This window comes from Tyto alba, unplaced genomic scaffold (assembly GCF_018691265.1).
Source record: "Tyto alba isolate M040663 unplaced genomic scaffold, T.alba_DEE_v4.0 Super-Scaffold_6, whole genome shotgun sequence".
Lineage (NCBI taxonomy): Eukaryota > Metazoa > Chordata > Aves > Strigiformes > Tytonidae > Tyto > Tyto alba.
Window position 1 is genome coordinate 12,696,564 of NW_024881327.1, and position 26,636 is coordinate 12,723,199.

At 37.9% G+C, this 26,636-nt stretch overlaps 1 protein-coding gene across 3 annotated transcripts in view; it reads left to right on the top strand.

Moving 5' to 3' along the window:
* The window catches only part of GRID2 (glutamate ionotropic receptor delta type subunit 2), a 746,686-nt gene that overhangs the window by 479,768 nt on the left and 240,282 nt on the right, over positions 1–26,636 (top strand). The gene's annotated exons all lie outside the window — the stretch shown is intronic.

Below are 26,636 nucleotides of genomic sequence, written 5' to 3' on the forward strand. Positions count from 1 at the left end.
ATTTGCTGCATGAAACCATTTGTTGTATGCAAAACATTTACCGCCTAATTGGAAAATGTGGCCACCCCCCTTAAATACCAACACAAATGATTATTACTTTTAGAAAATTAGCACTCTGACTTAATCATCCTCCTCAGGCTACCATCCTAGTCATACATGGTTTACTTCTTACTGTCCCCTTGTAAATTCTGTATTATAATCATGTCGGAGAGAACAGGGTATGGGGTGCAGGGGTTTTTGTTGTTTTTTGGGGGGGGGGTTTGGTTTGATTTTCTTTTTACATAGAAAAATCCAGGATACAGCTTCAAAAAAAGAAGTGTATAAGCAAGAGAACTAGCCCAGAGGTAGTTAAGTGTCTATGAGCTATAATGTGATACTGTGCCTGACGTATCTATGATATTGTCCTGGGATATTGTGTTTATCATGCCTCCCATTCTGTTTGCCGTATCTTTCTCTCCTTGGATGTCAGTTTAGTAGAGTGAACTCAAGAGCTTTCTTCTGTTAACTGAGGTGCCCTTTTCACCACACTAGATTTCCGTCTGATTAATAAAGCAATTTGCCAGGCTTTGTCAAGAACCTACAGAAATTGCACCTCTTTTTTGTCTTCCTTTTTTCCACCAACTTTCTTATAACTTTCTTATAACTAAAGTTAAAACTGAGAGATACTTTTAGGATGCAAGTTCTGTATTTTTACCTCTTCTCATTTACATCTGAAGATGTTCTGCTTAGTTTTACTTTCATATTCCATTTTTTTTTTACTCAGTTGTGACTGAAAATGTAAGAGGGGAAGGTAATGAAGTAGTTTGTATGAGAGAAGAATAAGGATTTTTCAATCTGTACAGTTATTCCAGAAAAGCTATTCCAGAATGTTTTCTCTACAATCCACTTTTCTACTTGGAATAAAATGATTTATTCTATTACCAGTTAATTCTCTCTGAAAGCAAAGGTTTATGATGAAACCAAAGATGAAGATGCAGATAGCTTGGGCTTAACTCCTAGATACATGGTGAGGCATAGTATCTGTTGTGGTTTTTAAAAAACATTGAACCCAGTATTAGTTGTATTTCAGGTATAAATACAATGAGTTTTATTTTCCTGGACCTCACTTCTGTTCATGTTTGGTTATTTCATTCCACTGAACTGGGTCAGGTTATCTTAAGATGAAAAGTACTTTAATTTTGGGTCAGTTTAGGTCTTTGGCTATGGAAACATAATTAGAATCTTAGAACATAGGAGACACTAATGCCTGTACATGAGAACTTGACAAGTGTAAATACACATGAAGCTAAATCCTCCCATATGAAAATTTGATATCGGTTCCAAACTCTTATAATTTCCTTAATATTGCTTTTCTAAATAGCTGTCTTCCTCTTTTTATCATTTGTAGCTTTACTAGCAAATGCTTGTGCTGTTAAACTGCTTCTTTCATTGTGATTCTCATATGGAACATTATAGAAGCTGATACCGGTCTCCTTTCTGAAATCCAGTAGTTCTTTCCACTCAGATTCCTGAGCATTTTAGAAAAGTGCTTCCCAGCTTTCTTTTACTGCAACACCTAGGAATTAGTGAATTTAAAATCTTGGGAATACAGAAATAGAATTTCACAATTGCTTTAAATTGGCCAGGTAACAGGGATTCTGAGATGCCCTGTCCTTGAAGTTTAAACAACCAGCGCATGATGAAACAGGAGAATAAATACTTCAAAAGTTTTGTTTGCTATTACTTTCTTCAGAATGCTAGTAGCTTATGGCTTCTAATACTAGAAGGTCTTACCCCACAAATCATTGTAAATTCAAACTGCAGACAGTAGGAATTGTTCCCCTATAGGCTTCATAGCACCTCATTATCTGGTGTTACAGCAGCTCTGCCATTGCTTATTTTAAACTGTCTCCTCTTAGACACTCTACTGGACATAGTCTGTGGGCATTCAGAAGAAAATGTTTTCTAATTAATGAACCCGGGAAGCAAAAAAAAAATCATGTGTTACATGTGTTACAGAGTATTCCTCCTTATTTCTCAGGATACTGATTTTGTTGCATTTAGGATTCAAATAGTGCACTAAGAGGTGGGAGAGAATGGGAATTGAGGTAAATTTTCATACACTTACATTAGAGGAAGAAATTTTGGTGGTCCCTTGAAGTTGCATGGCTTATTTTTATCCCCAGCTTGCTGTTCTGTTTTCCTGGTATCTTAAAAAAATTTAGTCTTAAGATGGATTGCATCAGCAGTCTTATTAGGAATGTGCCAGCTGAGAAAATGAGGCTCCAAGATGTATATAATCTCTAAAGACCAAAATAGAAAATGAAATGTTTTACAATAAATGTGCAGAGTGGTGGGGTTTTTTAGTAGAAAAGGTTATTATTATGGTGAAGTTTTTGACAACAGGTAGTTCTCAACCTCCGGCCCTGTCCTTGTCTTGTGCTTAATTTACTGCCAACTTTAGATTCTCTATAGCATGCAAAGAATTACATAGTCCCTGCACTGTGACAGCCTTTTAACCTTAAAAATCCAGGTAATGTGTAAAGCAAGAGACTTGAATCAGTCACCAAGCAGGCCACACTCTGCAGTGGCATGTGTGTCTGATGCTATTAACTCAGTGAAGAGAAAGGAGCCGCTCAGCTGTCATTTTGTGCAAGAAATTCGATGCAGCATTTGTTTCTTTGAAAATACAACCGGTGCTGAGAGAAGGCAGGTAGGGTCTTCAGGCTCTTGCTACCCTGGGATTCCTTGTGCCACCCCCTTTCCCTCCCAAGGGAGGGACGTGTTTCCAAGTGGGTGCCACAGAGTCAGCAGGACCCTGCAGCCCCCAGAGCAATACAGCCACGCACCAGGGATTTTGCGTTATAGGACTGGCAATGGTTCCTTTTTTGCAGGCAAAGCAAAAGAAACCCTGGGTTTGAAATGTGGGCTGTTCACCGGTGCATTTTAATCTTTTTCCACATTACAGTGCTGCTGGTGTAGACCTTCACGAGAAGCATTTTTTGGCAGTGATATTTGAGGGGGGAAGGGTTGCTGGTGGTGTCAATTCACGCTGTTTACAGGAATTGCGAGTAGGTAGCCTGGCACAGAACAATGTTTCAATCTCAACACTGCAAGCCTGTCTTAAAATAAAAATTGAAACTCCTCAGATATGGTTTTAATCCTGATTTGTTTATTTATTTACTTTAATAAGTAATGACAGATCTGATACTCTAGCTCTCTGCCCTGATCTGCCAGGTAACGCTTATGCCATCATTTTCAAAGGCTGAAGGGCCTTGTCTTCTGTCTACAATTTGTAAAGCGAGCCAGAAAAATATTATCACTGTTTCTCATTAACAGTTTGTCCCTCCTTTCTGATGTTTGGGCATTATGTCTTTGCTCACATGAGGCAGCAGAGATTCTTCACTGACAGTGGTGTGTCCACGTCTTTTCAAGTAGAATTGTATACAGGTTCCTTGCACTGAGGCAACCTGTTTTGAAGGGGATTCAGGGACATGTTCATTGCTTTAGAAAAAGACAGAGAAAAAATCCTGTACCTGAAATTACAGATGTCTGGACAGTGATCTGACTGATGGTCAGGAAAATTGGCTCTGTTCTGTCTCTTATGTTCAGCTCTGAAAGCTGTGGTATAGAGAAATACTTGAAGATTCTCTCTTACTCCAGATGGACAGACATATCCATTGATGAGTTCCTGCTTTTGAGATACTCCACTGCTAATTGTGCTATGTATTCAGTATGCAATAGAAGATAGTGGGACTTTGTGTACGTATATATTATAGATATATATATACACACACTGAACTGGCCTTGTCTGCTCTTCCATTTACTCTTGACCAATGCAATCTCTGCCTGATGACCTGCAAGGACCTGTTGTGTAGGGAAAGGATGTAAAAAGTCAACCACAACAACAAGGAATGATTGCTTAGAAATTGTACACAGAGTTCTGTGATCATTTTAAACCAGAATCAGTTCTTCTGCCTGTTCACCAAGCAGGAGAGCACAGGAGAGGAGGCACTTTGGGAGGGGGCTTTCTCACAGGTGAACACAGTGGCTTCATGGGCTCGTGTTGTTGCTGCAACAGAGCTGCCAGATGGGATTCTCACCATTTCATAATTGTCAGTCAGCAGTATCACAGAAAGATTGGGGCTCTATTTGGAGGTTTAATGAATTGAAGTCAGCAGGATGTGTGCGTGTAAGGAATGAGAGAGAACTTTCCACTGACCGCCAGAAGTGTCCTTTCTCCCACAGAAAAGATGACTTCTTACGGGTTTTTATCAAGTTGTGTTGAGTGTCTGAGGCAAAGCACAAGAAATCAGTTTTCATAACACTGTCTATTCTAGCAAATAAACTTACAGATCCATAGCATTTGAGTTTGACCTGGTACTATTTACATAAGATTTAGGATTCTTAAGTAAATTCATAGTTGCCATACTATTATTTCGATTTTTCTCCACTGAATACAAACTATGTTTTACGTATAAGCGGTAATGTACATTGTATATTAATATGGACTATGAGCTCTCCAGAATATGGAGCATAATCGATTCCTACCCTGAACTGGAACTATTAATTACCTAAAATAATAAAGCTATAATAACACCTTCAGTATGTATATATTTTGCAGGGGGAAAAAAGGAAGGAGAAAGATAAAGATAAGGTTATTGCCCTGACCTTTTGGTAATAGGATTTTATGCTGAGCTGGAGTTCAGGAAAAGCACCGCAAGGGAAACTAATAGAAAATGAGAAAGAAAAGACCAAAGGTTGTAAGGTACAAGGGGGAGTTTGAGGTGCCACACAGTTATGTTCATCTCCTCTGTTGAGCTTCCTCTGCTTCTGACAACATCAGCTCTGAGGTGGGGGGAAAACATCACTGCAGTGGCTAAAGGCATCTTGTAGTAAGCATTGCCATAAATACAGAATCTGTATTTTTATATGTGTCTCTGTGGATTATCCAACAGCGATTTTTTTTATTAACAAACCTGTGGGAATTATTACATGTGAGTATATAAGAGGAAGCTGGTCCTCTTCCCTCTTAGTTGGTCAGTATCACAGATGCCCTATGTCTATCTTTCTTGTCAGCTGTTATTACTTCCTTTGCTCTTTCTTGTGTTTTCCTATTTGATTTTTTTTAGGCTGAGAGGGCGGGTGACTTGGTCATTTTGAGGTTGTGTTGGCCATACATCCAGTGTTCTCCAATTGCTTTATTATTGAAAGTTTAGGTGTTTTGTATGCACATACTCTTACGTGCAGTTGTGGAACTATGTATTTTATACTAGTTTTGAAGGTAGTTTTGAAGGTAGTTTTAACATGCCCTTTGAAAGCTTATATATGGGGATCTCAGCATTGCTATCATTGGTTCAAGTTGTGGGGAATCATTCCCTTAGGTGTTACGGAACTTCCATTTTGGATATATATAATTTGATATGAAAAAGCAGCATGCTGCTTGGGACAAATAAGAGAAGGGTTTAGCAACAAGTAATCTGGTGATTATACAACAGCAAATGGGCCAAGGCAAAAGTCATTATACGTAATTAATAGGGTTTTGTTTCAGGCTTTGGGCCAAGAGGACTGTCTGTCTTTGTTGTCTTCTTTTCTTGTTTTAAATTGTCAAGTTAAAGTAAACTCCACAGAGAATATATTCTTATACGTGGATTAAAAACTGTCGTGAGAATTCAGTGGGTCTCTAGAGTATAACTCATTTTGGATCAGGGCCAGAGAGAGACTTCTGAATAGAATTCTATATGATGCATGTGAGATTTTTGCTTTTTGTGCTTCATTCAAATAGTTATTCAATCAATTACTTTTTGGAGTCTTCTGACTTTCCTCCATTTCTGCTGCAACTATACTATAGAAAACAGATTGTTTAGCATAAAATGCATCTACGTATACATATATGCAGAGCTACTTTCCCCTGTAGCTACAATATTTTCTTCAAAATCATACAGCTATAAAATTAAGTAAAATAATTTATCCTGGAAAAATCTCAGTTTCTCGGTATTACCTAAAAACACAATACTTTGGTTTGCATATCAAAACACTTCTTCAAACATAGTTTTGCAGGACATGTGTACATATTGCCTATGAGCAAAAGAATCAATTTGTGACAACATATTCACATGTTTATATTAGTAAACGTAATTAGCATTAAAATGCTTGCTTTTACTGGGGTAACTTAGGTACTTTTCTGTAGCCTAACTCTCCTAAAGTGCTCAGAGCCTCTAACATTGAAGCCGTTGTTCTGTGTTCAGCAGTATGCCCCTGTTGACTCTCCTGCAGGAGTACTCTGAGAAGCAATTATGATGAGAGAAAAACCTAGAAATAAAGTGCTCTCTTATCTGATTATTCAAAGTATTTTTCAGTATGTTGTAATATGAATGGGTAGACCACAAACAGTCCCCATTTGGTGAAAATTGGCACTAGGGGGGCGTGTCCAGCTAACTAAACAGTCTTCAGTCTGGAAAACATCTAAAAATCAGTTTTCAATGAGTGCTGGAAAATTCCTATATTCTCTTAAGATCAGAGATACTACAAGAATAACTGTTTTCTCAGGGTGTATTTTAAAACTTCAGTCAAATGCTAGGAACTAAAAATCAACTACTGTTGAAGAAAACTCGTTTCAAAACTTTGTGGAATAATTTGGATTTAGTTCCATTTACTTTTTGATTCAGTCAGACTGCCAATTTGTTACATGAAAGCATTTTGCTTGCTGTAATTACTTCTTCTTTTTCTTTTTTTTTTTTTTTTTTTTATGAATAGTTAGCACTACAAATTTTAAAGGCAATGAATTTGTGAAAAGAACCATAATAAAACATTTTATTAGGAGAACTGTTAATTGTCTGTTTATTGGAATCACTAGTATGTTGTGTGAAAGTAGTAACTAAGCAAGAAGTAAATAAAAAACTCTCTATTATCCAGAAAGTTAATTATTTCATCAGCAGGGCTAAGTACACTGGCCTAGTCTTGATAAATCTGTGTCTGTAACTCATTTTGTACTTAACATGAAAACTGTTTCAACAAGTAACTCGCAGCTGAGTTGTAGATCCTGTGGTAAAATTTCATGCTTTCTCTAAATTAAAAGGAAAAACTGTCTTAATAGGAGTGAAATGAAGCTAGCCCCTACTAATATGCTGGTTTTGTTTTTTTTTTTTTTTTAAAAAAAGATAATTAATTTGTTTCTATGATAAATTGTTAATTTGAAAGCAAGACATATTATACCAGTTCCATAATTAACTGTAAATGTTTTACCCCAAGGACTTTAACACAGTAACTGATTGAATAGAAAGGACTGAATAACTGCAAGTAAATCAAGACATCTTAAACAGCTTGTACCCAAACCTCTGTTCTCCCTGTGTCTCGCCAAGCATTGCCATGGTGTGTCAGTAATTAGTGTCCTCAGAAGGAGAAGGTGTATTCTTGGTTTATTTTGTAAGATCTGAACTGGTGTACTGATACTGTTCTGGGCTCTGGTGTGCAACTTCCCATAAGCCATGAGCTAAAGAGTTTGCTTATGGAATTCAAAGTTCACATCCAGCTTCAAATCTCATGGAGTAATAGTTCACAGGGAATACTGTATTCTGTCTGGGGCTGCATTTGAGGCAGATTGTGGTCATTGTAAGAATGCTGCCTTTTTCAAACACTCATAGGTGATCTGGTTTAAATAGAATATAAGTTTCCATGATTATGCAGTAGGAGTGAGGGGTGTTGTACCACCATCTGTCTCAATACATTGCACTGCAGGAATCTGGTGCCTTCGATATGAAACTGGGTAAACCATGAAAGACCACACAGCTAATAAAATGAGACATGGCCACATGGGGATGTGTTTGCCTGGGACTGATCTTTATTTATTTATTTAAAATAAACTTGGTAGAGGCTACCTTTTCTTTGTCAGTATTTGTTACATGTTTTACTTGACTTAATTACAGAGCTAGAGACAATTTAAGAAGTTAATTCATTATAGTCCTCTCTGTCCTTAGTCATTTGCATTGGTATTCATCTGTGAAGAAAAGACACAGTAACAGTGTGGTAAAACATCACTGTCACAATAGCAAGGACAGATAAGAGCCTTTCACACTGAAACTCTGCATTTTCCAAAATTATTTGGAAAAGTCTTTTTAAGTATCTGTGTATGATTATTTTCAAAGACACTTTCTCTTTGTTCCCATGAGCAAGTTGTGTTTCTGCCCTAATAAACCCCTAATACTATCCCATTATTCTGGGAATAAGTGATAGCACTGGCAAATAACAGTAGTTGGCTAAAAACAGTCAGCTTCCACTGCATGAAGCATGGTCAAAGGTCCTGAGACTGTAGATAAAGGTTTGTTCCTACTGTTAAGATTGAGGCAGCAAATAGACCTTTAGGGGAAGTACTTCCTTGCACCTACTTTCCACAACATAAATATGTATATAGATAGATTAAAAAAATATAAAATCTTCTCTCATTTTAGCTATGTATGTTAAAACCTAGGTGTCTGAGCTCAGCAAGTATAAATTGGTAGAGGTCTGCTGACTTAGCTCTCTTTTGGGGACCAGAAGCTCAGATAGTAAAGTATTAGCTTATTGGACCTATTTTACAGCACAGTACTGTGGTAAAGAGAAGTCACTTGTTTAAATGAACATTACACAGCAGTTTTCCAGGTTATGTAAAGACAAAGGGTGAATCAATTGATATTTGCTTCATTATCTCACTAGCTGACGTAAATCCTTCACTTCTAAGTTTTGGACACTGTCATAAATAATTCACATAAAATAATATAAACTCCTTTTACTATGTTTTCTGTGCTGTCATGGAAGCAGCATAATTTGTTTGAGTAAAAGCTTCTTAAAATTATCTTTGTAAGGGATATAATATGGATCCAAATTTAATATAGCCACATACCCTTTTTCTATTGATTTTATATCGACATTTAGAGCAGAGATGAAGGTAGAGGGTTAAAAAAGAAGGTGCAAACTTTGAAAGATTTGTGTTCCCTTCATGAGATGGAAACACAATGTCAGATAAGCCACATAGGTGTAAATTGCAAATGATTCTTCTCTGAGGTTTTTTGTTGTCTGATGCTCAGTGTTCTTGCAATTCAATATCCACATAATTTCCCTGACTTTCCCTTCCCTTTAGGGAGAGTATCATTTTTGCTTTATTTTATAGGTCACATTTTTCAAATCAGATACAGTTTTTTGGCTGTATTCTTTCATATCTGTAGTTAGTGGCACTTACTATAGATACTGAGTAATAATATTTCAATGGCGCTTATACAGAACAGCTATCAGGGGTTTATTAGTGTGTACATTTAATCCAGAGGCAGTGTGATGATTCCATGTTCATTTTCATCCTTGTTCTTTTTCTTATGGTTTCCTTCAGGGTTCCTCCATGCATACACAGCAGAGATGGTAAAATTCCTGATAATTGATGTGGTTGAGATGATAAAGGAATCTTTCCAGACTAGAATATAGAGAAAAGTGTTACAATTACATCAACGTTGGTGGCTTTATTATCTGATTTAGTACTTCTGTAGGTGCATTCATACTAGCACCAACACACACTCTAACGTAGACAGGCCTCAGGCAGTGTTCAGTCAGCATTAATAAGGTTTGGAAGCTGTTTCAGTGCTCACTTGCACCCACCAGCTCATCTGCAGCAGTGGTGGGAAACTGGATATTACCTTTGGTCATGTGAATACAGCTGAGAATTCTCCTGCTTTGCTCATGTAGCTGGTAGGCAATACCTTCTTGCTTGCTTTCCAAAGCAGGAGACTGGTTTCAGAAAATTCAGTCTTGCATTTTTGCCTCACCATTAGTATCATCTATTTGTAGTAATGTGTTTTACAACTGAGTCTAGGACTGGAATCTCACTGAGGACAAAATTGCATTAAAAATTAATAAAACCCATTCCCTGTTACATTATGTTCCATGTAGCTGCTGTAGCACATTTCACAATTATTCCTTTCAATATTATCTACCCCTGGACAGGAAGGTACAACCGTACATCCTCCCTCCTCTTTCCCATTTATAAGTGTTCTGATCAGTAAGGGGATAATGTGACAGAATCTGAAGAGAGCAGAGAGGAACTAGCACCCCCTACTTAGAGCCTTTTTGAGTGTCTCAGTAATGAATTGTGACTCTTGTAGGGGGTGTAAAACCCTGGCTGCATGCCCCGGTGCGAAAGAGCACCCATGCTAATATGCAGGAGGTCTGGTGCGTGTTCACCATGCCTACATATCTGCAAAACACCGCCCTGTCTCAAGCGCAACAGATGGGATCTTGTTGCACATGAAATACGGGCTCACTCAGTATGTGAGAGCATGGTGTGGCACCTTCCTGTGTTTTCCGCTTGTCCCTAGGACCAGAGAAAAAGCAGGAAAAAAAATGCAGCTGCAGTATTTGTACTTGTAGGCACTTTAACTTACAGGCCTGATTAACCTAGCATAATGTTTTCAGTGTCTCCATCTCCCTGAATATGTATGCATTTGCAAAAATATACCATAGGGCTTCAGGAAGCATACATCCACAAATTGAACAAAGCCTGAGAGACCTCTAAAGGAGGCAGTCCATGCACTTTTTTTCAGCTAGGTGATGCCAAGTATATTTGTACTTTAAATGTCCTTTAAACAAGTGAAACACACCTGTGGGTAGCTATGGGGGAGCCTTGGTGCATGTAGAAGTGTATACTACAAATGGAGTCGCTCCTGGAATGTAATGAAATGCCTGCTGCATCCAAAAAGATGTTTTGTGCTTACAGTATGAAATACTCCAAGTCATCAACCTTTATTTTAGTTGCATTAGGTGAAGGAGTATGTCTTTTCATTCTATTCCATGTATCCCTCCTCGTATTGAACCAAAGCACAAGTTCTTGTCATGATACCTCTAATCCTAGCTACTCTAAGATCAGATTTGATTTGGGGGTTGGGAGATATGGTATTGCATATTTAATTCCAAGTTTTTTCTTTCATTTTTTTCTCAAAGTAAAGGCATAAATTATAGTCCTTTCTTAAAATGTCATAGAATAATTATAATAACAGTGATAACTTCTTGCTAGAGAAGGTATCAAATTTTTTTTAGTTATTGCACAGTCATGTGCCAGGATGACATTGTTAGACATCATACAAGTGCAGAACAATAGTGATAAAAATATTTTTTATTGCCATAAATATCTATAAAAAAAGTCCTTTATGGGCTATTGAAACATACATTCAGGAAGAGTCGTATTTTGACAGAAATACAAGACTGCTCTGCTTTTATCTTCTTTTGCCCAGGAGAGAGTGAAATAGACACACAATAAGCAATTTTGATGGTACCTCTTCCATTTTGGAGACATGTTATGGTGTGCAGAGGGTCATGGATCAAAGTTGAAATCTTTTTCAGTAGAAGAAATTTTCTAAGATGTTTGAGGAAAATTTTATGTGTTCTGGGAACCTGGAAAATGGCTGGTTTGGGAAATAAATTTAGAGGCTGAATTATAACTCATGTAAAGGACATTTTCTCATGTACAAAGATACATTTCTGATCTCTCAAAAAAAGATGACAGCATTTAGGGCAAGACATGGTAACTGAAATACAGGAATAAATGTATGGTGTGTGCATATATGTATACACAAACTGTATTGTAGGACAAGATGAAAACAAGCTTTTGTTTAGTCAGCACAACGCTATATTGTCAGAGAGCTGTATTTTGTAGCCTGTGTTGCAAGCATTAGAAATTGCAGTAATCATAGAATCACAGAATGGTTTGGGTTGGAAGGGATCTTAAAGATCATTGAGTTTTGGCCCCCCTGCCACGGGCAGGGCCCCCTTCCCCCAGCCCAGGGTGCTCCCAGCCCCGTCCAGCCTGGCCTTGAACCCTTCCAGGGAGGGGGCAGCCACAGCTGCTCTGGGCACCCTGGGCCAGTGCCTCACCACCCGCACAGTGAAGAACTTCATTATATCTAAGCTAAATCCACCTTCTTTCAGTTTAAAACCATTACCCCTTGTCCTATCACTACATGTCCTTGTACAAAGTCCCTCCCCACCTTTCCCTGTAGCCCCCTTTAAGCCCTGGAATGCCCCTATAAGGTCTCCCCGGAGCCTTTTCTTCTCCAGGCTGAACAACCCCAACTCTCAGCCTGGCCTCACAGGGGAGCTGCTCCAGCCCCCTGATCATTGTCGTGTCCCTCCTCTGGACCCACTCCAACAGATCCATGTCCTTCTTATGCTGGGGGCCCCAGATCTGGACACAGTACTCCAGGTGGGGTCTCACAAGAGTGGTGTAAAGGGAAGAATCACCTCCCTCAACTTTCTTGTCACACTTCTCTTGATGCAGCCCAGGATATGGTTGGCTTTCTGGGGTGCAAATGTACATTGCCAGGTCATGTTGAGCTTCTCATCAACCAACACCCCCAAGTCTTTCTCCTCAGGGCTGCTCTCAACCCACTCATTGCTCAGCCTGTATTTGTGCTTGGGATTTCCCTGACCCATGTGCAGAACCTTGCAGTTGTCCAGGATGCCAGTGCAAAATACGATCTGAACGTGAATTTCTCATGATTCCATAGAGCTTTTGTTTCTCTCACTGAGCTTTAATCCATATCTGTGTCTCATTAAATTTAATGCATGTCTATACGAAGTTCCTTCCTTTCTCTTTTCCAAGTTTCTGGTTGATTGCAGAAAGGATTTTACTTTTAATTTTATCTCTTTTTTTATTTTTTTTAATAATCCTCTTGACTCCTCTAGACAAGATGCTTAGTATGAGCATAAGAAAAAGTACCAGAAAAAGTTGTGGTATGAAGGCACTATCTATCAAAGTGGCAAGAAGTAGGAACAAACATGTCACAGTTTCCCTGGCTGCTCTTGTGACAGCCAAGGAGAAGGCCTCTTGTTCAGTAGGGGACCAACAGCCAAAAAGGCTGAAAAAACAGAGCAAGGGAATACCCAGAAAAAGCAATAAAATACCCAGCAAAAGCTCTGCTGTTGCAATCTTCCTCTGCTTCTGAAATCTTCTTTATTCTGATGGTGCTTCAGTGGTGGATATCAAATGTGGCATTGGCAGATGACAAAGCATGGTGACTCCAGGCAGAGGTCTGGAGCTGACAGGAACATAAATGCCCGTGGTCAGAGTAGGCAGTGCCATATATAAAGCACATAGAGAGAAGACAGCGTACCCCCAAAAGCAGCTCTAGAGATGTGTTCAGTTGCAGTTAGGTAGCAGTGTCTGAGCAGTTATGTTTAATTGCACAGCAGTGTGCAGTGATGACAGTCCTTTCTTGCTGGCAGGTGAGGTTCCTTTACAGGGAAGGGATGAAGGACATGGGAAGGGCTTTCCCTCACCCTGTCCCTGACTTAGCTTTGGTAAATGGCTCAGGAAGTTGCCTGACATTTTTCACAGAGCTATTGGGCCCTCCACCAGGTCTGCCTTGGGTAATTTGGGATTTAATTGGGCTTGAGGTGACCCATAACTATGCTCCCACATTCAGAATTTTGCTTAGGTGAACAGCAAACTTCACTGTAATTTATTTCTTCATGACAAATGTGTATTTCTCCTACTTCCTGCATAATAGACCAAATAATGACCTTCCTAGATCACTGTGGTTTCTTTCTTTCTGCTTTTCTTCCATTTTCTTTATTTTTATTCTACTGACTGGCTCATCTTTGCACTCTTTATGCTTGGAGGCCCACAGAGGACTTCTGATGTACTTGCTCCCAGCTGAAGATACAGCCTTATAGCCAACTTAGTTTTCCTATCAATCAGTCTGGAGAGAATAGTGCTCTATCTTGTTGATCATTCTTGTGTAAAGTTCATGTATCACTTCAAGGATTGCCTGGCTATTGGTTCTGTCAGTTTGCTTCTATCACTGTCCAAAAGCAAAGACCATATGCCCATAATATTAATAGTTGGAACAGGAGAGATATATCACTGTTCTGGTTCAGGTTAGTCAAAAAGGATGATTGAAAGAATGCTACGAAAATGCAGTGCTTAAAGGTAAAGAAAATGTTTGACTACCTGTGGGAAAAGGAAATGTGATTTTAAAAAAATTATGACATTCTGTAATTTGTCTTTCATAATTTACATCAAGATACCAGTGCCGGTAATCTCTTATACATATGAATTATTTTCCTTACATGAGTAATTTCATCAACTAAGTAATTACACTGACTTCAGAAGGACTGTTACCATAAGTATGAGTCAAGTTACTGATGTTTATCGATCTAAACACTAAAAAAAGCAATTAAAAATTAGGGGTATAGCTCCTTTTCCATGAAAAAATACAGTTGGAATTCAGGCTGTGACTAGAATAGTCTTCAATACTTCTTTTTGCAAAAGTCAAAAATATCTTAATTTTTCTTTATAGTTCATTTTGCGAAGTTTATCATTGCTTTCACAAACTTAAAATGCAGAACTAATTGTATTTTTAACAAAGTGCATGTTGGTTTTCCTTTTCTGGAAGTTCAAATCCTCTTAAAGTTCTCCCACTCTTCTTACCTTTCTCCGTCAAAGCTTTCAAATTTATTTTTGAAATACGATAGCAAGGATCTAATTTAAACCTCTGTGTTCAGCAAGCCAAAAGAAATGGGCAACTGTTCCACAATGAAAATTTGAGAAACAATTCTTAGCAACTTAATCCCTATAAATTATTAAAGAACTGTACCGAATGGCTCAAATTACACCGTGTATGTTAAATGATGATAGTTTTCTGTTTTTCTGTAATACCTTAAACCAGAAGTGTTCTAAAATATCTACCCATACTTGACAGCTAGAAAGTTTCATCTTCTTCTGTAAATGAACGCATATTGGCCAGTTGTGCTATTCTTCTACTAATAAAGTTGTTTTCAATTTGTTAGGATCTGTCCCGTATTAGAGCTGGGTTGGTGTCCCAGCCACAGCTGTATTTTAGGTGTGCGTGGGCCTGCAGTTCTGTCATGTTTGTATCCCCAGTGTCTGTCCTTCAAAAAAATAGATGCTGTTTGGACACTTTGGATCCAGATGCAATTACTGTGTAGAACCAGCTTTTAAACCAACCTCAAACAATGATGAAATAAATGTACATATTTTCTTTCTTTCTAGGTTGGAATATAATTTAACCTGTGTCAGTTTCTGCTAAATTGTATTTCTGTGAACTTAACAATTAGCAGCTATAGGAACATGGTAATACACAGAGTACTTTGTATTCACCTCAAACCTTATTTTGTTAACAACTTTCAATGATATATATGAAGGATTTCAGAATTAAGGTATGCAAAGAGATTTATGGGCAGCAGTTTTTTGGGGAGAAGCTGAATTTGAACTGTGTTGCATGGTTGATGTTAGGACAAATATTGCTCAACATAAATAAGTTATGGTAATATTACAAATCTTTAAATTATGGCTTAGGTTCATGTAGTTGACTGGCTGAAAGTAGAGTAACAGCAGAAATTCCCAAAATGTAGACGTACTTTATTAGGAAAATTTACACCCATTATGAAAAAGGCTGCCGTTTTGACCCATACGCTCTTTAAGACTCAGTGACTCCTTGTGCAGGTCATCTGGGCTTGCAATGCCTTTGGACCCTTAGTAAGACTGAACCATTTTATTAGTTGTGAGGCACAGAAACAAATGGCTGATGGGCTTCACATTTGATATTGCAATTTGCTAGTCAGAATATTTTCAATATGTTTAGAATAGATTTTGTCTTGGTATGTGTGCTTTTGAGAGGATCTTTTTCATAGGGAGCTTCAAGCCCGCAGCCAGTTAGAACTCTATTGAACTGCTCTTGATTCTTGGACTCCTATTACTAGAAAAAAATGCTTTCATTCAGTGTACTTGGAGAGGAGCTGAATGCTAAGTTTATGTGCAAGTCAGAAATGCAGGCTGTCTCACTTGAACCTCTGCCACTGTTGTTCTCTACAGGTATGTGAAATGCCAGGAGAGGCACCACCGTAAAGCTGAAGAGCAAAAAGAGCTGATGACTTTAGTGATATTTTGTCACTTGAGTGGTGACCTTCGTTAATAATGCCTGTGATAGGAAAATGAAATATTTTCTGTTTCAGTAACGTCGATCTGATGCTTGACAACAAATGCTTTTAAGGCAGACAGTGAAGAAGAAAAAAAAGCAGCACCGTAATATTCTGTAGTGTTTAACATTTTCCCTGTTGTTCAGTCAGACTAGATCTTCAGTTTGCTAATGGATGCAGAAGGAGTTGAAACCACATTTCCTTATCACTGATAAAATACACAACATGCTGCCAGCATAATCAGGGCTGGATTTTCAAGGCACTCAACTTACATTTTGTTGAGGAAAATTTGGCTAATTTAGGGATGCTGAGCCATTCAGAGGATCTAGCCCTAAAATATTCCCTTGATACTCTTGGAAAAAAAAAAATATATTAACTAAGTCTTGCATTTTCAGTTTGAAGATATAAATTCAGTCTATATGTTTAATAGTTCTCACACTTAATTCTTTCAAACCTTTAAAAACAACAGCACTCACACCTGGTATCAGAAGACAATTGAAAAAAATCAGCTCAAATTGACTATTTTAAATTTAATCGGTATTTTTATTTTTTTTATTATTTTGGGTTGCTAGTACCTGGACAGGACAGGAAGTTTTTTTATGGAAATCTGCTGCTATTAAGAAAACTGGTATTTTGTAATTGGGATTTTTGTTTGCTTGCTTTGAAACAGTGACAAACTAAAAGTACTTGTTCAAACTACCAAATAGCTTCCTAAATCAGTCACCCTGTTTCTTGTATTGCCGTTCACTTCCTTCCTTCAAGGTCTTCCTGAAGCCCCATGTTTTTCACCCTCTTTCTGAGAGTAGTTTCCATCCTAATTAACTATTCTTCTCATTTAAATGGGTGTAAAGCAAGAGTAACAGCACTGCAGTCTGTGGAATTACTCAGGTATAAAATCAGATATGGATGAGAAGGGCAAGGTTATTTAAAATGCTACACTTACATGATTCCTTTACAAGTTTTATTTGAATTGGTCCTTTTGCTGAGTGCAGTTAACCCCTGTTAATGCATATCTGGAAGGGATCTTGTGCCTCACAAGTGTATTTTTCTTCAGTCTTAACTGTTCACTTTAACTGTTTAACCAGATAAAGTTATTACTTTATCATTATTCCCAATTAGAAACATTATGTATATGTTTCCATATTGTCAATAGGTTTAAAGAGATAGTCAATATGAATTTGCATATTTGTATAGGAGCTCCCAAAAGAGCATATGTTGAAATTATGACAGATACCTTTTTATCATCTGTATTTTTTTCTGCAGCCTCCAAAGTTCTCTTCACTAGCAGCCTAATTACCTAAAGCATACATTAAGAATGATCTGTTGTCAAACTGACATTCCTTTTGCCTCTACAAGTTAAAGCCTAGAGTTAATGGCTGTTTTTCTGAGATTCTCATGTCATGTTAACAGGTTGAAAGGTTTCTTCATAGCAGTAAGGCTTGGCATAAACCTGCTGCTACCTATGAAGTCTGAAAAGGGTTAAAAGTACGAATGGAACTTTTCATTCTGCTTAGAAAAATAACTTACATGTACAGGTAGAATAAATTTAAATCTATGAAAAAGCTTCATTAATCCCCAGGTTTCCCTGGTGTGGAGAAATTCTGGCCTTTGTGAAGTCAGTTACAAAGATGTCAAAATCAGCAAGGCAATTATTTCCTGTATATTGGAGGACTTGTCAGCAGTCTTCAGACTAGAGCGAGTTCACTGAAAGGGTAGCTTTTGAATGTGTTCGATTGTGGGGGGTGGTGAAGTGTTTAAAACAAAAGACACAGTTGGGAGAAATCTCTGATTCCAGCTCTTAATCCATAGGGAGGAGGAAATTTTGAGACTTGAGCATATATTTAGACTTCTTATGTTTGATTGTTCACCTTCAAAGGTGACGACAACCAGTTTGATTCAAAGTCTACGTTCAGCCCAAGTACTCACGTTTTCTGCTTAGATTTCAGATTTCCACATGGAAAACAGCTTTTGACAAACAAACAAACAAAACCCAAACAGATAAAGAAGAAGAGATCTTCAGGCATCAATTTAGTACTATCACTGTGAACAAAATCTAGTTATGTATAAAAGAGATTATAAGAAATTCGTAACAAGAAAGGAAGGTACAGGCAATTGTAAAACAGTAACAAATCTGAATTTCTGAATTTACGTGGGGGTTTGAATCACTTTGTTACTTTGAAATAAGCAGTTTCTAAGTCGGAGATACATCATTGTTCATTGAGAATACTATTCTTCTACTTTCTAGCAACTGTCTTCCAGTGCAGCTAGTGTAATGTGCTCATGGTTCTGAGTTGAACTCAAGAAGTTTCAGAACAGATCTGTGGTTTTCGTTGGTTTTGATGTTGTGTTTTATTTCTTTCAGAGTAGGTATTAGAAACACTTTTCACAAAGATAATCACAATATAAATCAAAACATAAATTTGGAAACACAAAATCCAGCTGTAAGACTAAAATAAACCCTAAAATGAAAGGTGTTTAAATTACTTATAGATATTGTTTTAAATTTATAGTCTACAGGCTCTCAGGGGGGGGATGCATGGTTTTAGATTCTTATAAAATAAATACATAATTAGCTTTTCTCAATGATGAAGGAACTGAAAAATTTTAAATCGCCATTTCTACCAGACAGAATGCATTTTTACTTTGTGTTCTCAATACAAGCTGATGGTTATATTCACTGAAGTATTAATGCTGTGTTTATTTACTTCCATTGAACACGTAGCTGTTGACTTATTTTCTTTAGCACGGGGCTGATTCCTCTACTGAACTGCCTCCATCTCTTAAAATCTTAGGGCAAGAAAGATGAAATCTTCCCTGGAGTTTGGCTTATTTCAAATACAATTAGAATGGCAAGCCAAGTCTATATAGAACTAATTCTTTATTGGACCAACCCCAATTATTTTGTCTTAGAAGTATCATTTTGTGAAATAAATCTGAAAAAAAGGGGGAAAGTGATCAACTGCTACTTTCTTTTTCAAAGAATAGTGCTTTAATGAGACAAGCAAAGCCATGTCAGTCATCTCACCTGTCCTTAGGAGAAGACTAGACGACATCTTTCTACCCCCAAGCACTGTAGAAGCTTGCTTTTTAATCCTTTTTAACTAGATGACTAGTGGCCTAGGGATTTCTCTATCAGGTTTCACTCAATGTATTCTTTTTTTTGCTTAGAAGGAATTGAGGAGAAGGAATCCCAGAAAGAGATGATGCTCCACAAGAATAAAATTCAGTATTGCCATGTGTGGGTTTTTTCCCTCTCAAGAGTGGAAATGGGTAGAGATTAAAATTAGATTCCAAAAATATTGCCTTCGGTGAGGAGAGATTTTTATGAGCTTCAGTTTCTGGTGTGCAAGAATGAGCTTTATAAATCAGCAACTGATTTCCCTACTGAGAAGCTCAAAAGCTAAGAGCAGAGACACAGAAAAGGTCTTGCTGTGGCACCAGCAGGAAGAAATGGTACAGAGTGCCTGGTAAAATGGTGGTGGTTTAATGAACTAGCAGCTAGAAGAAGGGGGGGGGGGGGGGAGGAAAAAAAAAAGCAAAAAACAAACAAAACAATAACAAAAAAAAAAAAAAAAAAAAGCAAACAAACAAACAAAAAAATGACAAAAAAAAACCTTGGAGCCAACCTCAGGATTTCCACACACAAGTCCTGCAGTGTTTAACATAGTACAACATACTATATAGTACAACTTCATGCATTTACCTTTTCAAACTTCAGATCAGTTAAGGCAGTCTTCAGTTTACCACCTCACTCTCTTAGTACTACCTGTATATTACCTGTTTGATAGTCTTTAACTTCCATATTTTGCTTTGCATACCACTGCTTGAGGAGCCATCTATAATACAGCAGACTGTTCTACATGCCCAAACTAATCAGATCATATTTCTTCAGTTAAAGAAAAGGTTAAGAAATGGCCTCTCACTTCTTCTATTTGTTTGGTGGTTGTTTTTTGTTTTCTTTTGTTTTTCTTTTGGGAGGCTTGGGTGGTGCTTTCTGTCTCACATATATGTACAGGAAGCCTGTTTTTTATCTTACCTTAGTGATCAGCAAATTGCTATGTCCCTTTGAGAGAAAGGTCAATGCATATATTAATCTACAAAACATCAGTGGTGACTCCAAGAGTTGGGTCTATGAAAAGGCACGGGCAGCAAATCTAGTGGTATCAGACAAAAGCAATTTACCAGTCTTCCAGCTGGAAGAGTGCAGTTCAGATTACAAGACCACACAAATGGGACATATTGTAGACAGAGGATGTTTGGAAGAAGGTTAGCAGGGAGTTTGTGTCCCACATCAGCTCTTGGGAAAACTAACTTTCTAAATCACTTTGTAAATTATTTCAATACCAGCCATTTCCAAAACAAGGGATTATGCAATGCCATCTGTTGGCTTTTGTGAAAAATCAAATGGAAAATGTGGTTTTCTCATTGGTGGTCTAGCAGAAAGAGATTCACAGTCACCACCACAGCTCTTTGTGGAACAGAAAATTAACAGGAAGGCCCGCTCTAGTTGAAGATGCTTTTCTTCAACATTTTGAGAAATGAATCATGGCACCTGGGAGACTTGTCATAGAGCAGTCCCAACTGTAACAAAGGTAAAACTGGAGCCCAGGAGCTCTGCCCTAGGTTTCCAACAGGAGTTACTTGAGATGGTCAGGTTCTGTATAGATCTTTTCATACATGCGACATTACTGCTCATTAGGTGTTTGCAAGACTTGTTCAATTTGTTGGATATGTGTGGAAGTGAATTTTGAAGATCCAGAACTGTTTGCCTGGGTTTCCTTTGTAAGAGTTCTGATCTGTATCTTGTAGTTTTGGCCCACATTTGGGGGCCCATATCTACAAGGAAGAAAAGATTCAGAGAACCTTTTATGTCATTTTCCATTGAATAACGTGCATTTTTTGTTGGGAAGCAATTTTGCTTTCTTGCTTATTATTGCACATGCAAAAAGCTTGCATGGTGACTACTCCTTTATTTGCTTTTGATTGTTTTGCATTTAGCCCATTTGAAGGTTTGAGCATAAACAATAGAAATAGTTGTGATAAATTGTCAGGCTCTTCCAAAGATTCAGAAGTTGTGGAGAAACTGCCAATGACAGATGGTTTGTCCTTGCTCATCACTTGTCTTCTTGACAGCATTTTTCTTCTCTCTGCAAAATGTCCCTCGGTGTGTAGTTGAATTCGTTAGAAAAAGAAAATTATTTTCTGCTTCATCCACGTTCTTCTTCATTGGTTCAATAGCATCTGTGTTTGACTAAGTGGAACACCTTCCTCATGAAGCAAAAGCTTGATTTATTTTAATGGGGTGTTAGGAGAACTGCTAGAGTTTGGCATTAATGTATTCTAAACTTACAAAGATGTTAAGAAGGATCTTTTACATATATTGCTGTGGATTTCTATGACTCTGTGTGAATGGTACTGCGTACTCGACAGCCTATATCCTATGCTGCAGGATTTACACAACTAGTGACACAATGTTTTCAAATACTCTGGTGTGAACTCTCAGTCTGAGCAGTGGTTGAGTAGGTAGAGAGTGATTTTCTTTTTCAGCTTTTCCACAATTTCATGAAGTCTATATCAGAACTGGCCTGCTAAATTGCTGCTTTGATTCTTAGTACTGGAAAATTATGTGTTATGGCATTAAAAGTAACTGAATGCTAACAGCTTATAGATGAAAAAGTGCTAAATTCTGAAAAATCATTCTCTGAAGTTGTTTGCTGTATTGGCTGTCCTCTGCTTGTTCTCTGACACCGATTTAATTGGGTGAGACAGGGAAGTGTGAGTTGCTATGGGCATTAGACTCCAAGGATGCATCTTCCCAGTTCGTACAGGAGTTCATCAGCTTATGTATGTTCCTGCACAGCGAAGGTACTCAGTGGCACAGCAGAAATGCCATCTCAGTAGCACAAAATGCTTTTTTTTAGCATTACTTCAAAGATATACCCTTTCAGTAAATAAGATCGGTCTGAACTGCACAACAGTTGTTACAGAATTAATGTTTCTGCTTCTTTTAGCTACTGCTAGTATGATCCATCGCACTTAAGAAAGCAAAATATATTCGGAAGCACAGAAGCAGCCACCTTGGGTTAGACCAAAGACTGTTTTAGTGTCTCATCTCCAAAGGTGGTCATAAGCGAATGCATGAGGGAGCAGTTAAGAACAGGGTAGGCATATACAGTACTGTCTCCTAATATTCTCCCAGCTAGCATCTATGCTTAGCTTTAGAGAGCTTTCTGCACTGAGTATAGATTTGTGTGTTCAGTAACCCACAGCTGAATTCTTGTATGATTTCCCCTACAAGAAGTGTGAAAAGGGAATTTGTCAAATTATGTGCCTGGTTTTCTTTGTTTTGGTAAGGATCAGCTCTCCTCCATTTAATATCTGTGTAGGATTTTGGTGTTCAGCCCTCATTATGAATGCACACTCTAGTTTTTCTCAGTTTTAGCGTGAGAGGTGAGCTGCATAACCAATACGTTCACCTGCCTTCTGTCTTGTATGGAAATTTCCAATCTGTCCCTTGCCATTCAGGAGTGCACAGCGCTGCTTCCTGTCACAGAGCCAGCAGAGCTGGTAGATGAATCTGAAACTTATATTGTATTCAGATGCTTCAGGTCTTGAAGCCCTTGCCTCCTACACACCCACATCATATTGTCTTATTGCTTCTAATATACAGGATATCAGATTTCTTTTTCATTACTGCCCTTATGCCTTTGCAAGCATTATTTTTGTACATTCATTCTTCCCTGGCACAGAACACAAGTTCATGCCAGCTCATTTGATATGCATGCAGATGTGAGTTTCAACCAGAAAAAGATCATCACTCAGATAAAAAATACGTGGTTTAGCTTTCTGAATGTATTAGTCATAGAAGCCCTCTACTCAACTGCATTATATGTTTCTATTAAAGCTGTGTTATATGTGCTTTTAGGTTATGATCAATTTTAAACAGACAGCCATATTATTTTGTTGTTTATTTTTGTTTGTTTGTTTTTTGTTTTTGTTTTTTACTTTAATTATTTGTTATCAACCCATCCAAGTGAAAATGCAGAAGCTTTTTTAAGTAAACAAAACAGCAAACTCAGTAGATAGACAAGGGTGCTGTGGAACATTATGTCATGACTGTAAAGGCTTGCTGTGTCAAAGTAATGACTGTTTTACTGACAGATAATTGGATGTAGGTTGTGTTACTGGCTTTAGTTTTTTGGGGGATTTTCTTGAACTGATTTATTATAATCTCAAACTTGTAAACTTGTGCTTAATGACTGCTGATCAAGAGAATCTCCTGACTGAAATTAGGCATATGATTACCGTTGGTGTTTGAAGAAAACTTGAGGGTTGAACAACCTTTTCCTTCAAACATCAAAACTGAAGGTTTACACATACTGTACTTATTTATTTTCTGCAAAATAGTGCATGTGCCTATGCATTCTTTTACACTGAAAAACCTAAGAAGCACAATAATTGGAAAACATTGGAAGCGTATTGCAGCTGATGATAATAGTATAGTGCCCTTCAGTTCGTACGGACATAGTCAGAATGTGCACTGCCCAGCTATAGAGTTAAATGGACAGTACAGGCCATACTGGGAGAAGAGATGTTCAGAGGTGAGGGACTGAGATGCGGCATAAGTGGACAGCTGTCTCGTCCCATGCGGTGGGTTACGAGGCGGGGTGAATCTTTTGAATTCCCCAAGAGCATACATGCTGGTGGAAAAACTGGTCTCTGCTTGGCAGAGCTGCAGGGCAGGTCGAGTCACGACAGTGACTCAGGAACAATTTTGTTTGTAACTTTATTAACTGATAGTTTTAGTGAGTGAACGGAGAAAATTTGGCAACAATAAACTGATAACCTTCAGTGAATGAATAAAGGCACTTTGGTGATGGGACTATTTTCCTAACAACCTATCACAATTCATACAAAACTTATATACTTGAGTATGTGTAAGAAGAAGAAGAGAGAAAGAGCGGAAAGAGAAAAGAGAAAATTAGAGGATGTAAAAAGGGGAATCACCATCCTTGGATCCTGCGTTGTTGTAGAGTTGTGAGCTTGGTCCATAGGTGGTGGGTTGACAAAAACACAGGTGGGGTGTTTTCTTTACATAGACTTTCTTACGCCTTTATATAGATTGTTACGGAAGATCCTAATTTTCTCTGGCTTGCCCCCAGCACAGTTAGGCAAGTTTTGTCTCTGGGAAACAGAAGGGAGAGAGAGAGGAACAACCCATCACCTTATGTCTGCAGAGCTCGTTCTGCCTTTCGCCCACAGGGCATCCCACTCAAGTTTTTTGAACCATCCTCTTTATGAACGGTTTGTTTTTGTTTTTTTTTTTTTTTTTTACAAACAGTTTGTGACAACAGCTCTTCAGTGAGTGGTATCAGTGGGACTAGGATTTCAACACATAAGACTGAACAAACCAAAGATGAAAGGATGGCCTTGAAACCCCAGTCTAATGCAGAGTCCCAGTTTAGAAGTTTAGATGTAAATCTATATTTCATCAAACCAAATGAAATGTAAAAAAAAAAAAAAAAAAAAAAAAAAAGTCTATCAACTTTCTCAGGACATCAGCAGTAATCTTTTTAAGCAACTACTGTCAATACTAAAACAAGCTTTAGTTGGATAGGCTAATGAAAATGCCAAAAAGCAGCTTGTGACAGACTGAAAGGGAAAGTAAATTCCTAAATCAGGGTCTATTCGTAGCCCATCTAAACTTAGAATATATTAGTTTGAATGTCTCTGAGTACATTACAAGTTCATCTCAATTTGACATATGCGTTTTGAAAATGGCTTCAATATTAAGTAGATTCATGAATGCATAAACTTTAATGGATAAAACATGATCTTTCTGCTGAGGAGTTTCAACTCTAACTAAAAAATTGATATATTTCATTTTATTATATGCAAGTTGTGAATAAATCTGTCACAGGTAGCCTGAGCTGTTGGAAATAATAAGAGTGACTTGTGAGACCAGTAAGTCTCTACCCGAGTCTGGCTTAAGTGGTCTGTGAGCTGTACATAATAAAAACTGTGACACTTAAAACCATACTCTGTTGAACAGGCCTTGTCTAATTGAAATTTGAGAGCATGGGCAAAGTAGCTACACAGAACCAAGTATTTATAGAGAAACTAAATGATCTGAAACCAAAGTTTTTTAATGGAAGATAAAGTTCATTAAAAACCTGATCAGCCAAAGCTTCAGACACAGTCAGTGATCAACCTCACTTTTACTGTGTTATTAAAAACTGAACAGAAAATGTGAATTTTCATTTTGGGGATTCCTTCATTCTGTAGTTTCAGTTGACTGCCATTTTGAAGCAGAGAAAGAGCTTAGGAGCCCTTTGTGCAACATAATTATCATTGTCATTCCTAACACCACTGGGAACCTTGACTCAGAGGGCGTCCCTCTGGCAAGCTGCCTCGGAGCCACAGGAACCTCAGGAGACCTCATCTTGAGCAGAATAGTTAGGGCAAGGGCAGACATTCCTGGTGGGACATCCTGGAGCACAAAGTTAAGAGTGACAAGGTTGCCAGGAACCTGACAAGAAACCAGAAAATATGTCAGAATGTCAGATGTGCTGCTTTTTTTTTTTTTTTTTAATTCTTCTTGCTTTCAGCAGCAGCAGGAAAGTATGTAGATTGACTAGCAGAATTGTTTCTGCTTCACTACGGTGTTGATTTGTTTTGTCTTTCAGAAAATTTAAATGGCATTGCTTATGTTGTAAATGTAATAAACTTTCTATGCTTGGGAACTTTATATAAGGAGCAAATACTACCTTGAGAACTCTGTTACTATTATGTCCATTTTTTTTTTTAACCTTTCTCTGTTCCTGGACGTGTTTGTCTTCCAACTGGTTTGATATGAGAGATCTTATTAGAAAAGTCATGCTCCAGTTCAAGCATCCTGGATGGGCCTGTTGTGATGTCTCCCATCACTTAGTTATTCAATTTCTGTCCCATTCTTTGATATGTACTGTGTGGGTGTCTACTGTGGAGAATGCAAGAAAATGTCAAAGCAACACGACAAAATATACCGCTGTCACCACAGAGAAAGACTAGTGAGTCTAAATTCCACATAAAGTGAGGACCCTGATTCCTACTGCTAATAATATTGAAATTTTTCAGGAGTACATTAGCAGCTATGGCTTTTATGTCCCCTCATTTCTTACTGGTGCTGTGAGAGTTTCAAATAAGTTAGTTCATATACTGCTGCTCTCAATTCCCTCCCCTCCCCCTCACCCCTAGTCTCTCCAGATCAGAATTTCCAATCTTGCCTATCATTCTAGTAAATAAGCAGTGACCCCAATTCTCATAGCCTTTGAATTAATAATGAAGGTTATCAGTATGGGGTCTCTTGCTGCTCTTAAGATTTGTGGCCGATTAAATTGTTCTCCTTTGGACATGGCACAGTATAAATTGCAGTCATCCTCAGCAACCACTATTTGTGTTGGTCATCATTAAAAGCCAAACATGACTGTTGTGCAATGGTCCAAGAAATAGCCCAGTAGTAGTCATCTACTTGATCATTAAAACATTGTAAGTTCCAAGCCTTGTTTCAATTTTTGTCTGTTTTTTTTCTGGGATTCAACACGGTTTTAAGTATCCAGTAGTTTTTAATTGTGAGTCAAGATGAGCATGGTGATTATTCGAATAAAAAGGGATGAATTTGGTTTTAAAACTATTTCAGTGTCAACGCTAATTGAATTCCATTT